At 43.7% G+C, this 14,956-nt stretch overlaps 1 long non-coding RNA gene across 1 annotated transcript; it reads right to left on the bottom strand.

Annotated features, from left to right (window-relative positions):
• Window positions 1–487: 487 nt before the first annotated feature.
• On the bottom strand, window positions 488–8,911 carry LOC102376382. Its single transcript, XR_324412.3, has 4 exons — window positions 8,865–8,911; window positions 6,560–6,617; window positions 4,733–4,879; window positions 488–598 (listed from the first exon to the last, which is right to left on the bottom strand). It is a non-coding gene; the product is annotated as an uncharacterized LOC102376382 (long non-coding RNA).
• Window positions 8,912–14,956: the final 6,045 nt, after the last annotated feature.

Below are 14,956 nucleotides of genomic sequence, written 5' to 3'. Positions count from 1 at the left end.
TTTGAATTTTAACAGGCAAAGCACCTGACAACTTGCAGTCATTACAAGCCAATCATGGCATTACTAGGGCATCAGCAAAAGGAACAATGGATTCACAAAGTTCACACTTAGTTTGGTGAGTAAATATGTATGACAAACTTTTTAATGTATTTATCATGAACCTTTGACCTCCTTGTCTTTCTTCTACCCAGTAGCTTGGGATGACCACTGTACCAGTTAATCACTGGAGAGGAAAAACAGTCACCAACACATTATTTGTCAATCCAAATAGGATCTAGACTTGCTTTATTGAATTCCCAATACATGAGATTAGGTCATTATATTTCCATTTTGCACACAGTGTTGCATGTATACACTTATTTTTGCAACTGACAATTTTTAGTTTCCAAACTAAATGCAGTGGGATGGGTCTAAATGCCTCACAAGCACATTGAGTATACACAAAACACTTTTATACCATCTTCCTGCCTGACTTCTAAATGGCCTGTACTTCATTTGAAAGTAGATGAGCTTGGTTATCTTTTCAGTTCATGAGCTGCATTCAAGTGTGACAGCAAACTTCACACTGGCGTGGCGGCCCTGCATACATATTGCATATCTGTTAAGAAAGTATTTGATCACTTTATGTCATGTCATAATTTGTTCAACTTGTTTTCTGAGGACCAAACAGCCAGATGGTTAATTCCACTTAAAAATGTGTGGGAGGGAAGGCCCCAAGGAACTGTGCTTCTCACGCAGCAGGCTGAGCCGCTGTGCAGAAGTTTGGATTGTTAACCCAGTGAATGTGCCCAAAGATCCTTTTCAGTAACACAAAAACCACAGTTTCTCTATTAGCATATCAGAGGTGGAACTGTGGTGGGAAATGGTTCAAGAAACAAAGGATGTAGCTCCATGTCATTGTCTGACTGGGGCTTACAGAAGCAGAAAAAATGATAATTGGCCATTTGCCATGCAGTGATAGACAGATGTTGACATTTTTTTTCCTGGGGTGATCAAACCCCACCCCTCTGTCCCAAGTCCAGAGGAATGTTTCCTTGTGTGCTGCATGAAGCATTCATATGGGGAGCTTTCAAAGTGAGCTGGTGTAAGTGACAGCATTTGCCATTTACATACAAACAGGTACACCACAGACTGGGAAACTGGCTGAAGAGAAATTACTTTTTTTGGACCCACGTTAACTCATGCTCCAAATAAGATTTTAATTCAGATTTAAAAGGATAGGTTGCACATGTCATTTAAAAGCCAAAGTCCAGATTGCATTCCCTCATGAAGACCCTGTGGGAAGGGGTCAGAAGGGCAGGAAAATGCTACAATTTCATTCACTGATTTCCTTGCCAAGGAGAGATATTTGGGTCTTTGTCGAGGCAGTCTCCTGCAGATCTGAGCTGAAGGAATTCCTTATCTTAATGGAGGCAAGAATTACTAAGTATATACTGCCACTCAGCTGTGCCCTCCTTCTCCCTCAGTGTCACTGTTGTCTGCATCCCCTCCTGATTTGTTCAACAGTAGCCACCAAGGGCTCCAAGGGATACTAAAGGAATAAGCAGCTCCGGGAACAACAGTAAACCCAGCTGGGACATTTATAGACTTGACAAGAAGACCTTTGTGCCACTACCCACTTGCTTCCCAAACTATGCATCAGGACACGCACGTCTTCTGTATTGTCAAAACATATTTTTACCCACCATTAATTTATCCCATTTTCATTTTCTTCACGTTTCAGATTCTTTACATAATACAAGGTCTGAATGGAACTATATTTGGATAGCAGCCGTTTAGCTCAGTTAGAGCCTGGTGCTAATAACACCAAAGTTGCATGTTTAGTGCCTGGTTGGACTAGATGACTTCTTGACATCCCTTCCAGCTTACTTCTCTATGATATCCAGTTGAGTTGCAATTAATGTCTTTCTACACCTATGGATCTTAAAATCTATTGCTTTTTCATAATTCAAAAAACTTTCTACTACCACAGTTGTTATTCAGTAGCCATATTATATTCAATGGCCCTTCCATAGCAGGAGTCTAAGTCATGGTGTCAGGACCTTGAATCAAGAAAGTCTGAGTGTTGCTGATGAAATTTCTCTGGGATACTTGCACTGTTCACAGAATTCAAGTATAACTTAAGCACTAGGGCTGCACAAAATTTCGCCGGCAGTTTTGTTTTGATGTTGTTTCAACTCATTTCAAGCTTGAAACAGCAAAATCAAAATGAAACAGAGCTTCAAAACTGCCTTGAAATGAAACGCGGCAAGTCGAAATGTTTCAAAATTTTCAAAACGTTTCACGTTTCAAAGCTTAAGTTAGGCTTGCCTGCAGGGAAACAGAAACTAAAGTAAGGAGAGGGAGATGGAAGTGGGGGGAAGGAGTGCTCTCATTGACTGTGTAGCTGGTCAGTGACTCTCATCCTTTCCCGAGGTCCCTTTCCATCCCAATGCTCTGGGAGAGGGATGGAAAAACTGCATAAAAGGCAGCATTGTTTGAACTGCCCTGCTTTCTGCCTTGGTATCAGTTGAGTGAGGGTGCACCTTAACACACACAGTGTCACCCACCCATGTCATGAGTGTTGCCTGTCAGCAGATAGAGATGCAGGGCCCCAGAACCTAGACTCCCCCTACACCTATCTCCTTGACAGCTGGCAGGCTTCATGGCTGCAGCAAGGTTCCCTCTAAGGTGCATGTGTGAGTGGCCATGCACAACTAAAAGTCCGTCTGCGCACCAACTTTTCAAGGCCGTACACCGGGAGAGCAGCTGAAGGTAAGCTCCAAGGTGAGGCAGGGGCGGGGGCCTGGCAATGGCTGCAGCAAGGTTCCCTCTAAGGTGCATGTGTGAGTGGCCATGCACAACTAAAAGTCCGTCTGCGCACCAACTTTTCAAGGCCGTACACCGGGAGAGCAGCTGAAGGTAAGCTCCAAGGTGAGGCAGGGGCGGGGGCCTGGCATGGGCTCCGCTGGCTCCGGGGAACTGCTCCACTCCCCCGCATCACCTCGGGGAGTGAGGAGGCACGTGGCATCAGGGCCGGGGAGTGGAGCAGTTCCCTGGAGCTGGTGGAGCCCATGGAGCAGTTCCTCAGAGTCAGCAGAGCCTCACTCAGGGCAGTCAGTGGCCACTCCCCAAGGTGAGGCAAGGCAGGGATGGAGGCTGGGGCTGGGGGCTGGTGCAGGCTCTGTTGGCTCTGGAGAACTGCTCCACAGGCTCTGCCGGCTCTGGGGAAGTGCTCCACTCCCCAGCCCTGATGCCACATGCCTCTTTGCTCCCCGAAGTGATGTGGGGGAGCAGAGCAGTTCCCCAAAGCTGGTGGAGCCTGCACCAGCTCCTGGCCTCTGGCCCTAGCCTCCAGCCCCAGCCTCCAACCCCAACCCCAGCCCCCAGGTCCTGGCTGCCAGCCCCAGCCCCCAGCCTCCAGGCCCCAGCCATCACTGCCTGCCCCAGGTGAGGAGTGAGGAGCTTACCTTCGGTAAGTGTCCCATGCCGCACTGAAAAGGGGAGGCGGGACTGAAGTGGTGCACTCATGGACCGAAGTGGCATGCAGGAAACATTGCTAGCAGGCCTGCAGTTTTCACCCCCCTGTACCCCAAGACAGACACAGTCCTACAAGAACCCATGTCATGAGTTTTGCCTGTCAGCAGCTAGAGGTGCAGGGCCCCAGAACTCCCCCGTACCCATCTCCTTGACAGCTGGCAGGCTTTGTGGCCTCAGCAGGGGCTACCATCCCTGCAGCTTTCACCCTGCTGTGCCTTAACACACACAGTGTCACCCATGTCATGAGTTTTACTTGTCTGCAGCTTGAGGTACAGTTTGCCCCAAACCCCTACCTATACCTATCTCCTTGAAACTTGGCAGGCTTCATTGCCTCAGCAGGGCCTAGCAAGCCTGCAGTTTTGACCCTGCTGTGGCTTAACGCATATGCGTGACATGAGTTTTTTGCTTTCAAGACTTTGAGGTGCAGTTTCCCTGAAACCCCTGCACCTATATCCTTGAAACTTGGTAGGTTTGTTCCCTCAGAAGGGGCTATCATGCCTGCAAGTTTCATCCAAATCAGGCCAGAAATGACAAAGTTATAGGCTGTTTCCTGCTTTCCCATTATAGCCTATGGGTGAAGTGTCAAAACTGTTTCGATGAAACAAAACAGAACAGCAGTTTCAAATCAAAACAAAATTTGAAACAAAATGCTGTTCTGTCAAAACGTCAAAACACAAGTCAAAATGAAACGGTGCCATTTCGCACAGCCCTACTAAGCAAGGCTAAATAAAGAAAAGATCAAAACCCCATGGATCCCACTTTCATGGTTCTGTGGGGGTGGGCAATTCTAAGGACTGTACAATGCAGATATCACAATCAAAAGGAAAGCAACACAGACTAGCAATTTTGGCAAAGAGTCTCAGATATTACTGATGAACTAAACAAATATTTGTATTTTGCTATGCTATGTTTTGACATAGCAACACAAAATGCAACTAAGCAATCTGTATCATTTGAATGTGGTCATTTGATGTGTCACAGCCCTAGCTCTGCTATCGTTTATGATGCGACTCTCCACATGCCATGCTATCCTTCAGGTCTTGGCAATTGCAACCAATAAATTCTCTTTTTTCTTTTCTTAACAGGATATATGAAAATGACACTTAAGTAAACCTATTTAAAATGCTTATGAGTGCAATAAGCCTATATTGCTCACAGATGGTTGCAGCATTACCTGTAGAAAGAAGTCACAAATGAGGACCCAGTTTAGTACCTGGATTTTAAGTATCCCCTCACACAGGTCTAGGATGCTCGTGTTCAAATCATTATGGAGACAAAGGATCGAACTCTCAGCCTGAGTGATGATAAAGAGATGTAAGGTGGCTGTTGTGGTCAACCCTTCGTAGAAGAGAATTCTCAGCTGGTGAAAAGACATTACAGTAAGTTTCTACCGCCAACTGTCCATAAGTGGCATGTTTAGAAGAACAAATTGGGGTGCCAAGGACTGAGGAGGAAAACCATACCCAGCTGACCCAAGGCTTATCCAGAGCTGAGAAAGGAGTTGTTTCAGAATCAAGGCTCTGAGATCACTTCTTCCCTTTTCCCTGTGCCATGATATGCTTTGTACACAACAGAATCTGTGAACTCGCTATGAAATTCAGATTCAAGTTCAGGTCATTTGGAATGGTGAAAGTTCTTAGGAGTCAGGGCTTTGGTTGAAATCTGCCTTCAATTTTAAAGATTTGTGAAGGGCTATCATATGCCTTATTATGTACAAAAATATACTGTATGAGTATAAAAAGGAGTTCAATTTGTTGGCTGAATTATAATTAGCCTGTGAATATAAAGAATCATCATTTTTCTCCCCAATCTTATAGGGGAAGCGGAATAAACAGTTGATTTACTTCATATACATTTAGCTATCTCACACACTGTTTCTGTTTGTACAAGTAACCCTTTCTGCTGATTTGCAAGTAAAACTTTGAAATGAGCTCTCTGTTCCCCCAAATTCACATTAACCATCAGTAATACTGAGGGTCCAGGGAAACTTTTATATTCTATTGCAGGTTTAACTCCTGCACATTCCAGAAGCTCATTTTCCTATCAAAAAATCCCACTCTGAGCAGGTGCATCTACATATTGCTGTACGATGATGTTGCTATGGCACCGTGCTTTAGTACTTCCTTTTGGAAGTACTAAAGCATGGCACAGTATGGGCAGTTACTGTGCTGTGTACACAGCGCGTGGGTAGATTTCACTGCTACATTGCCATAGTGGTGCACTATACCTGGGGAGCACAGTGCTACAGAGACGTAGCTGGCAATCACATGTAGATAAACTGCCTATTTCACACTTAGGTATTGAAGAAAGGTACTGGATGGTAGAGGCAGCAAAACAGCCTACCACAAGGGAATATGCTCCCAGTAATACTCTTCAAGATCTATGGAACAATCCAGCTAGACTCAGAAAATGTCATCTATGTCAGCAACCTAAGTATCGCTGCCTAGATCAAATCCACATTAACAGCAATTCTGTCTGGGCTTTCAGGGCCCCTCTAGATGTTCAGGGAAAGATGTGATAAGATCTGATGCAAGACCCACACAGTCACACCTTCTGCTATGTCACACATGCATGGCAGGAGGATTATGATCCTGGGCTCCCCTTGCACTGGCTCCCACTGCTGGGAGCCCTACAGCTGATGAGGCTTGCAGGGGGGCAGCATTCCATGCACCCCTGAAGCTGGAAGCCCCATCAGCTGATGGATTTCCCAGTCATATGGGAGCACCTGGCCCCCTGCTCAATTAATGGTGTGCTAAGAACAAGCCACGAAGTTATTCCACAAAAATGTGGAATAACTTTGTGGCTTATTCCTTGTTTTATCATGCCATTAATTGATTGAACATGTGGCTGGGTCACAATTTAAGACATGATTAACTGTTATCACAGCTTAAGTGTAATGTGTAGATGAGGCTATGATCTATTACATTAAAAACAAATATGTAGCAGCTCAGTGAAAAATAAAAATGAGTCTCTTCCATCTATGGAGCCATGAGGCCAACATAAAATTCAGCATTGTCTGGAATGAGGCATCACTACCCACCGGAGAATCCTGTGCTTCTTAGAACGATACTAGACTGCACGCTGCCCTTCAAGGCCCACTGATAAAGACAAAAGGCAAAGTCAGCTTCTAGAACAACATACTCAGGAAACTTGCAAAATCAAAGTAGAGAGAGGTAGTTGGCCATGTGCCAAGTCAGGCAAAAGGGTGGCACCTTGTGGCTAATGCAGAAACACTAAGAGCCACTGTACTTGTATTTGCTATTCAGTGGCTGAATATAAACATATCTAGTACGGGAAAGATCAGGTTATGAAAAGAAGTGAAGCTTGTACTGACTGGCAGGTGCCATTGCATTACAAAATGTCTAAAATCAACAAACATGAAAAACCTGTATTAAACTTCCTGCAGTTGCTCCGCTAGTCATAGTGAGAGTGATCACAAGCAAAATGGAACAGTCACAATAGGTCAGACATACCAAACATCCACCATATGGTCACATTGTGGCTGTTTGCTGGCTGAAATTGTAAAACGGCTTCTTAGCTGCAATAAGAACACTTACAAAATCACAGGTGGCTATGGAGCTGGACATGTGGCACCCAGGGTTCACCACACTCAACAAAGACAACAAAATCCACATGTTTCCAGATACCACCCTGTAAGCACAAAGAAGGATTGGGTGACCTGGAAATATTTTAAATACCTTACTTATGAAAAAGAGAGGCAAGGGATTTTTTGTGATATCTTTTATTGGGCCAACTGTATATTTCCTCCTGTGCATTTTTTGGACCATCACAATTGCAACACTCCAAACCTGCTTTGAAACAAAAGTGACCATGATGAAATAACCCATGGAGCATCTACTGCTCTGATGGGTTGTAAAAGAACTGTGCACATGGAAGACCATGGCAGGGTTATGGGTCAGGGCACATTATGTGCTTGATACTGGAAAATTCTATAACTGTGGTAGCAGGACATGAGAAGAGAACTAGCAAGGAAAATCACACAACCCTAACTCCTCAATATAACCCAAAAAGGCACTTTCTTACTCAGATGACCTATCCATGTGTGCAATCAGTCTCACTTCTGGTTATTTTGCAAAATACTGGAAGTTCATCTTGCTGTTATGTCAACTTAGCCCTGAGAAGCCAACACAGCTAAGGAAAAAGGGAGATAAACCTTACTCTTCTGTGTCATGTGTAAAAATGTTTATTAGGTCTCAAGCACTTGCACCAACTGGGGTGGCACAGGCAGCACCGAGGGTCTAACTTGGCCCTGGAGAGCATTTATGGTGAAGAAGATGGGAGGGGAAAATAGAACAAGCAATTTGCTCCCAGTCAGCATCTACATGTGTGCTTCGATGCATTAGTTTAATGCACCCTTTTTTAGTACCTGTATCTACTAGTACTAGAAAATGGTGCGTTAGACTAATCTACTGTGCAGTACAGGAAACCCTCACTATTCATGGGTTCGGCATTCGTGGTTTCAAATATTTGCGAATGACGAACCTGCATTTTAAATACACTTTATACACTTACAGGAGTTCCTTGGGAGCTTTGTGCTTGCTGCTGCCAGGCTCCCGCTATCTCCACCAGAGCTGTGCCCCCCACCCTACCACCCCCCCCCAGCCCCCAGGGGCACTGCGTTCATGAATGCAGTGCCTTATTCGCAGATTTTGCCATTGGCGTGGGATATGAGAGCGTATCCCCCGTGAATGGCAAGGGTTGCCTGTAATTGCAACACACCTGTAGATGTTGATGCTTTACTGTGCAGTAGATTAGTCTAATGCACAATATAGCATCTTGTATAGATGCACCCATTGAGAACTAAGCTTATTTTGATATTAAACCATCACCATTGCCTGTAGTGGACCCATACACCACCCATAATCCTTTTTTATGGAGAGATTTCATAGAAAAAAGCGGAATCTACACATTATGGCTGAGTCAGTTTACATAGAAGGATTTGAATTTATATACCTTACTGTTTTTTTCATTTGGCTGGAAATATTTTTTTTAAAATATATAGAAATATTTAGAATATTTTAAAATATTTATAAAAAAATCTTCAGAAAAGTAATTGTTAAAATGATAATAATGAAATTATTATGAAACAGACAATACACTTTATATCATAAATTTCTTAAATATAAATCCAGATCTGAATTCAGATTCAGAGAAGGATGCCTCATTTTTAAAAACAACTGTAAAAAATTTCTCAGATCAACTTGCTTAGTAATAAGAATTCCATTTTAAGATTAGGCAATGGGCAAAACTTAGAATGTAATTTAAAATGTGGCTGCTTTTACAGAGCTCATCTAAATTATGTGAACCAGCCACTCTGTTCTTACCCAAACCCGTGTTCCTTCAATCTCTGCCTCCACTCCGTCTGTAGTTTTGCTGACTCTCAGCATATGGGAAAAAAGCCAGCGGGCCTGCTTTTACCTCTTATGATAGGCCCTCTCCATTTGCCTACGCCTCTGGCAACAGCTCTCTTCTGTCAGGGGGCTGGCGTGGCAGCTTGCTTCTCTCACATATAATTTAGTATTTCAATCACATAAAAGAACAACTGAGATAAAAAAACAACACAGGGCACTGCTTATTTTTTAAGAAGATTGCCTCAAAATGTTTGACTCATGCACAAAATCATATGTTTGTATTACAGCATATGATCACTTGTAGGATTATGGCTTGGAAACCTTTTTTTTAAATCTGATCTGCTTGTTCTGAGTTCTTTACTGGACAGATGATGTCTGGGGTATTCCTTTAAAGACACAGGGTATTTCTTAAAATATAATAAGGCTAGTTACTCAGAACAGGGCAAGGTGCAGAGGAAAAGGGGGAAAATAAATATCTTGCCTCATACTCAGCTGTTAATGCCTAAAGTGGTCCACTATAAATAAGTAAATGAGATTCATTTCTCTTTCTGAGATTCTTTGATCTGAAGGGATTGTGGAAGGGATCCTTCATGTCAGAAAGTGCAGATTTAACGGTACATTCTTGGACTTCCTATGCCTACCTCCAAATGGAGTGCAGATTTCCGCTTTGGTAGGCAAAACCTGTGGAAGGGAACTTCTGAATGCTGAGTCCCATGCAGGTAACTGAGTCCCACTGCAGAACAGCAGGAGCACAGACAATGTATGGTCAAGCTATAAAGAATGAGACCAGCTGCCAGCAGACATGTGGGGCATGCTACTCTGTTCTCCTTCCCTCGAAGAGCAAATAAGGAAGACATACCCATAGCAAAAAATGTGCAAACTGCCAAGTTTTCAAATGGAAAAGGGGATAAATATTTGAGGGCAGATTTTGTCCACCTCCATTTGCCATCCCTGCTTTGTAGTAATTCTCAAATCTGGCTTTGAGGCATGATGGTGGTAAAAAATGTGTTCCTAGTTCTTTTTGAATTTAGAAATCTTTCATTACTATTTTCAATAGAATTATGTCAGGCTGTGATATGGGATATTTTAAATTATATGACACTGAACTATGAAAAGCAGCAGTGCATGGGAGAGAACTGTTAATAAAACTGCATTTCCTTTGGCCAAATCAGTGAGGAAATGAGACTTGTGTTTGTTTTACACGCTGCAATTCTTTTGGTGCCTGTGTGATGTCAAGTATGCGTGCAGGTTCTACTCAGATTGCCTTTTGACATTCTAGCCAAATGAAAAACCACTCAGTAGAGCTGCTGAAACAGCCCAGTGAATCCAATTTCATCTGCCTTTATAGCAGTGTACTCTAGGAAACACAGGCAAAGCTGAATCTGAAGTCAGAAAAAGAGCTGGCAAAAAAAATGCTACCGATTCCTTAGAAGGTTTGACTCTTAGCAGTTTCTAGAAGAAGACATGTTTTAATTCTCATTTTGAATAAACAGGAACTGAACTTTTCAGTGGAAAGACTTTCTACATCACCATGCAAGACTGAGCCGTGATTTTTAAAGCGATATGGAAATTTGCCTGAGAGCTCACGAAGGAAGGGATGGGAAAAAAGAAATTACTGAATGATGGCCTCAGATGCCATAAGCAGGTACTGTAGCTCCAGGGCTAATCTTCACTTAAAGGAAAACTTGTTGCAATATGAATCAGTCAAGCTGCTTCCACAACTGCTGTGTGACTCTTTCCTCCAAGGATATAAAGCATTTTCCCGTTTCTTTCGCTAAGCACTGCTCCAGGATCAAAATGAAAGGGTTTGGTTTCACACACATATTTTGTGCAAACCTATCTTTTCCTTAAATATACACATCTATTCAAACAAGGTTTTCTATGAGTGTTTGTGTACCTCTGGTTAAACCCTACATGGATTTGGAAAAATCATTTGAATGTACAGATTACAATGGTGCTTGGCAAAGAACCAGCGCTACTAGCATACATAGCAGGTGACAGAACATGGGACCTCCAAAGCATTGCAGCCCATCTGTCTACAGTGTATTTACATATGAAGAACGGTAATGTTTTATGCTGATCCAGGAAGCAGCCAAGTCTGTTGGTATCCTGTTAATATCACTACATGTGTGGATCCCGCTTCTAGGAGCCAGGTCTGAATCACTCCGCAAGCAAACCACCAGGCTGGTAACGGTATTGCAGAGGTGAAATGTCTACAACTTTGATGGGAACACAGAATATGTGAGCTTGCCTGATGTTTCCCAAAGCCTTCAAGTATCTTGATGAGTGTATTTCATTGCACAACAGGTATGGAACTGGCTACTGAGTTTCATCAAGATAACTCCAGACACACTGAAATCTTAGGCCAGAGGAATTCTTTGGGACTTTTCTGGGCCCTTTCAACCTGCTTGCAGTACTGAACATTTGGTATCCTTATCCCTGGAAGATAAACATTCCAGCAGCATTCCTGTCACCAAGGAATGACACAGATAAGAGGACTCCTGTCCTGTCACCAAGGAGTTACATGGATAAGAGGACTAAATAGTATTTCTTCTTTTGCCCATGCAGAAAGGACTTCTACTGTTATGTTGCATCTTATAGTTGGTCTTGTTACTATGTCCATGAATAGGACTCAGACATGTTCTCTCCTGTCAACAACAGCACAGCACAGCTTAACTCATTCTAACTCTGTCAGTACCAAATGAGATCACAGCTGGCTTGAATCTTGAGTTCTCACTATGTGCTTAGGAAATGCTCAGGGGGAAAAAAAAGAAAGAGTGGTGAAAAGAGGAATCCAGAGAAGCAGAACTATGTTTAGAATGCCTTATTTGGTGAACACGCTGAAACAGAGACTTCAAAGAGTTGCCTAAAAATCCAAAGTCGAGGCTAGACATGTGTAACGTCACTTTACACCAAAAAATGAAACTTCTATGTTCAAATAAAAAAGATCCAAAAACCAAAAAAGGAAACTAGTATTTTAAGTTATTATAAGAAACTGATCTGTGAGAAAAATTACATTTTAGCTTGTAAAACGTCAAGTGTTACAATTCTGTGTTAACTTTTCCTTTTTTTATTGTGTTTATAGTGTTTTCCACTTTCATCCATTTAGGCAGTGAAACTAATCAGTTTATGTAAGTATCTCTGTCTATTTCACTTTCAATTGCCCTGAACTAGCAGAGTGTTGATGAATGTGGATTGTAAATATGCAGAGAGAAGTTTGTTCAAAAAAATGTTTTCACCAAGCCTTGGAATCATGGACAAATTCAGGAGCAGTACAATGAGGGTGTGAGCTCACTGTTGTGAGGTGTACCTGGAGTCCCTGCTTTCAGACCTGGAGACTGCTGCTGTTTTCTCTTCCCTTTCCCTTCCCATACCCCCCTGCCAATTCAGCAGCTCTGGAAAGGATTAAATTAGTGTCATCAGCATACAGACCCTGGACTCTGTGTAGGTAGGGCTGGGCACCACTTCTGCCACTCTTCCCCTCCTTTTCCCTGCTGTTGAATTCAGGGGTCGGCGGGGAAAGAGGGAGGGAAAGACCAAATAGCAGCAGTCTCTGCAGCTGATTGAAAGTGCCAACCAGTCAGTAAGACTCACAGCACATGCAGACCTTCCCAGAAGGAGCTCCATGACATGCTGGTGGGCTCTAAGACCTCACTGCACATACAGTAAATAGCCAAAGGGAGGGTACAACTACACCATGGATTTGCCTCTACTTGGAATGCTTAACCCCAAAGCAACTGTGCATAAACGACCCTGCTTCCATATGTACAATATGATATAATCTCTTACTTACAATTAATTTGATAAATGTCCAAAGACCATAACTAAATTTTCTAGTATTCTCTCTTTCAACATAGCTGCCCCATCTCCCTTCTCAAAACCCTATATAAGTCTTCAATAGATCACCTCCTCTCACTTATCTGCCAATAGATTCTCCTTCCCTGCTCTTCCTCTTTCTAATTATTTCATGGACAGAAACTTCTTAACTGTAGAAACAAACCACAGACTATTGGAAGTCATATTAAAGAAATAGCAAGGAAAGCCCCACCTGGCTTTCAGCTGATGGGTTTTTTTCCACCATCCATATAATCTACCCACCCCACAGGGATACCTAAATCACATAGGGGTGAGAGGCCACTGATGTTCCTAGGATTCTCCCAACTCTCTTGTGCAGTCCAGGTGAGAGGAGTGGGTTCCTTTAGGTGTCACATGAACGAGAGAAGGAACTCCATTGAACAGTGTCTTCTTAGGATCATAGAGTGTGGTGGTGGATGGGTCATTTTTGACCTGGAGGGATGTGGGCAGTGGGGTTCCCCATGGCTCACTCTTTGGGCCCGCACTGTTCAACATCTTCATCAGCAACTTGGACAAGGGGGTGAAAAGCACCTTGTTCAAATTCGCGGATGACACTAAGGTGTGGGGAGAAGTGGGCATGCTAGAAGAGAGGGACAGGCTACAACTAGATCTGGACAGGGTACAGAGGTGGGCAGATGACAACAGGATGGGTTTCAATACTGACAAGTGCAAGGTATTGCACCTGGGGAGGAAGAACCAGCAGCATACCTACAGGCTGGGGAACTCCCTTCTAGTCAGCACAGAGGCAGAAAAGGATCTTGGAGTCACTATTGATTCCAAGATGAACATGGCCCGCCAATGTGGGGACGCAGGCAGGAAGGCTAATCACACCTTGTCATGCATCCACAGATGCATCATGAGCAGGTCCAAGGAGATGATCCTCCCCCTCTATGCAACATTGGTCAGGCCGCAGTTGGAGTCCTGCATCCAGTTCTGGGCACCGCACTTCAGGTGGGATGTGGACAGCATCAAGAGGGTCAAGAGGAGGACCTCTCGCATGATCAGGGGGCAGCAGGGTAGGCCTTACAAGGAGAGGCTATGGGACCTGAACCTTTTCATCCTCCACAAAAGAAGGCTGAGAGGGGATCTGGTCGCCATCTATAAACTTGCCAAGGGGGACCAGCAGGCAATGGGAGAGTCCCTGTTCCCTCGAGCACTACCAGAAGTAACAAGAAATAATGGCCATAAGTTGACTGAGAGTAGGTTCAGGCTAGACATCAGGAGGCACTACTTCATAGTCAGGGTGGCTAGGATCTGGAACCAACTTCCAAGGGAAGTGGTGCTCGTTCCTACCCTGGGGGGATCTTCAAAAGGAGGCTAAATAATCATCTAGCCAGGGTTGTTTGACCCCAGCATCTGTTCCTGCCCATGGCAGGAGGTTGGACTTGATGATCTGCTTAGGTCCCTTCTGAGCCTACCAACTATGAAACTATGAAACTATAGGAAAGTAGGGCTTCACAAGAAGGGACCTCACAAGGTCATCTAGTCCACTCCCCTGCTCAAGGCAAGATGCTGCCTAATTAAATTATCCGAGCCAAGTCTCTGTCCAACCTGCTCTTGAAAATGTCCAAGGGGCGGTGGAAGGAGGGTGGAGAGTCCACAACTTTTCAGGTAGCCTGTTCTAATTCTTCACCACCTTCATAAAGTTCCTACTAATTTCCAACCTAAATTTCCTCTTCTGTATCTTGAGGCTATTGATCCTAGTCCCATCCTTTATGACCACAGAGAAGAGCCCATCGCCATCCTCTCTATAACTGTCCTTCAGGTATTTGTAAACTGTTATCAAATCCCCCTGCAGTCTTCTCTTCGCCAAACTAAATAACCCCAGTTCTTTCAGCCTTTTCTCAAAAGACTTGCTTTCCACGCTTCTAATCATTTTTGTTCATCTCCACTAGACTCTTTCCTATCTGTCCATATCCTTTTTGAAGTGTGAGGCCCACAAATGGACATGGCACTCCAGATGAGGTATCACCAGTGCTGAACAGAGAGGAAAAATAATTTCCCTTAATTTGCAAGTGATGCTCCTGTGAATACAGCCCATTATACTGTTGACCTTTTTAGCAACAGGAGCACAGTGTTGGTTCATATTCAGCTTAAAGCCTACTGTAACCCTAAAGTCCTTCTCTGAAGCCTTGCCAGTCATTCCCCAGTCTGTATTTGTGCATTAAATTATTCCATCCCAAGTACAGGGCTTTGCACTTGTTCTTCTT

Source organism: Alligator sinensis, unplaced genomic scaffold, assembly GCF_000455745.1.
Source record: "Alligator sinensis unplaced genomic scaffold, ASM45574v1 scaffold1192_2, whole genome shotgun sequence".
Taxonomy (NCBI): domain Eukaryota; kingdom Metazoa; phylum Chordata; order Crocodylia; family Alligatoridae; genus Alligator; species Alligator sinensis.
This window is presented reverse-complemented; position numbering and strand designations above follow the sequence as displayed.